The sequence below is a fragment of the Colobus angolensis genome, unplaced genomic scaffold (assembly GCF_000951035.1).
Source record: "Colobus angolensis palliatus isolate OR3802 unplaced genomic scaffold, Cang.pa_1.0 Scaffold30, whole genome shotgun sequence".
Lineage (NCBI taxonomy): Eukaryota > Metazoa > Chordata > Mammalia > Primates > Cercopithecidae > Colobus > Colobus angolensis.
The window spans coordinates 2,621,487-2,623,094 of record NW_012116266.1 but is presented as its reverse complement, the minus strand read 5'-3'; the positions used below and the strand labels follow the sequence as shown (position 1 = coordinate 2,623,094).

Here is a 1,608-nt window from a genome sequence, read left to right as displayed (position 1 = left end):
CGCGGCCCAGCCCGCCGCCCTACGGGAGCCCGGGGATGTGGGCCGGGCCTGGGGCCGCCTCTGCTTACCTTTCAGTTGCTTTTTTTTTTCTCCTTCCCCCCTGTTCCCTCGGCTGGGCTGACAGATCAGAGTGAGAGGCGCTGGCAATGGACTAGGAAGCTCGGCTGCCGCTGCTACTGCTCCCCCCTGGGCTCCGGCGAGAGCCTTTCCCTGTCAAGCAAGAGGGGTGAGGATCATATTTTTATTTTGGAAACTAAAAAGTGCTCCCAGGGTCGGTGATTATTAAGGGGAAATCCCTGAATATACTCTCCAGCCAAGAAGGCAGGGCTGCCGGGGCTGTACAAGAAGAGGCAGCAGCCTCCTACAGCACCACTACAGGCACTGCGAGGACATAACACCAGAGAGCTGCTCCTCTGCCCTCCGAAACGACAACTTTCCTACCATCTTGGAGGCAGAGCAAAGGGGGGCCAGGGGGAAAAGTGCACCCGCTCCCGATAAAGTACAAATTTTTACTCCTCATCTCTGGAAAAAAGTCCACACCGGCAGTCTACACCGGCGCCTGGGGGAGAAAGCAGGGAAGAAACTGGGGGTGCATGAGAAACGTTTTCATTTGCTCCAGGGGGAAAAATGTTTCTGCATCTTCTGATGGAAAGAAATCATTACAAGACACAGGTTTTCCGGTGATTATTGTTTTCTATTTTCTATTTCTAATTTTTTTCATGTTAGTGACAGTGATATTTTAATATTTTTTCAGGCCAATAATAATTTTTCTCCATTACAAGGCTAAGTTCTGTGGCTGGTGGTCAGTTTGTAAATTTGTACTTAAAGAGACTTAATAGTAACTTCATTTATTTGTCTAGTTATGTTATTGTATATATAAAGATTTACATGTTTTTATATATTGCATATAAAATTTGTTACATGTTACTCTCAAAACTGAGATTGGTGTAAGACAATTGTAAAAAACATGTCTTTCGTCTCTATCTCAAAGCAATGTAAATAAAACCTATGGACTGTCCAGAAAGGCATGATACAGTGTGTCATTTTCCACAGTGCAAATAAAGGCAGATATCACTGGGGATTTAAAAACGACCCCTGTTTCTGGAAATTCTGTTATGAAGAAAGGATACAGTAAACCTGGAAAGAGATTTTAAAGACAGCCTTAGATTTTTCTTTAAGTAAAATAGTTTATTAAGAATTATATCCAGGCATCTAATTTTTTTATTTATTTAGATTCTTTAAACTCTAGCTAGAGTTTGGTGCATTACACACGTTGCTGTCTGCTTTTTGTGTCACAGAATTGAGAAATGTGGCTATTTTTGTTAGTTAGTTCAGAACTTCCAATGTGGTGCCAGCCTGTATGAGTTGACTTTTTGTATGTTGCAGTGGATGTCATGAATTTACTTTTTTAAATGAGCAAAGCTTAATAGATAAATGGGATCAGAGTTAAACAATGCTGTTAGCACAGAGGTGAGAGGGACAAAGGGTACCCATTTGCATCAATTCCAATAGAACGCTTGTTGGAGGATAATGAGTTGCAGAGACATTTTTCAATTTTTGTGAAGAAAGAGAAAAATAATAGAAAATGAACTATCTTTGTATGTTCTA

The 1,608-nt window shown here is 41.5% G+C and overlaps 1 protein-coding gene and 1 long non-coding RNA gene across 3 annotated transcripts in view; one reads left to right on the top strand and one right to left on the bottom strand.

Annotated features, from left to right (window-relative positions):
• The window catches only part of INO80D (INO80 complex subunit D), a 99,361-nt gene extending 98,890 nt beyond the window's left edge, over positions 1-471 (bottom strand). Inside the window, exon 1 of one of the 2 annotated variants that reach the window (XM_011949886.1) lies at positions 69-471. The gene's annotated coding sequence lies outside the window, so the exon portion shown is untranslated. The remainder of the gene's footprint in view (positions 1-68) is intronic. The other variant, XM_011949885.1, reaches the window with a different exon arrangement.
• Positions 1-1,028, top strand: part of LOC105517374 — a 2,212-nt gene extending 1,184 nt beyond the window's left edge. The window contains exon 2 of the long non-coding RNA XR_001002658.1: positions 125-1,028. This is a non-coding gene — a long non-coding RNA (uncharacterized LOC105517374). The remainder of the gene's footprint in view (positions 1-124) is intronic.
• Positions 1,029-1,608: the final 580 nt, after the last annotated feature.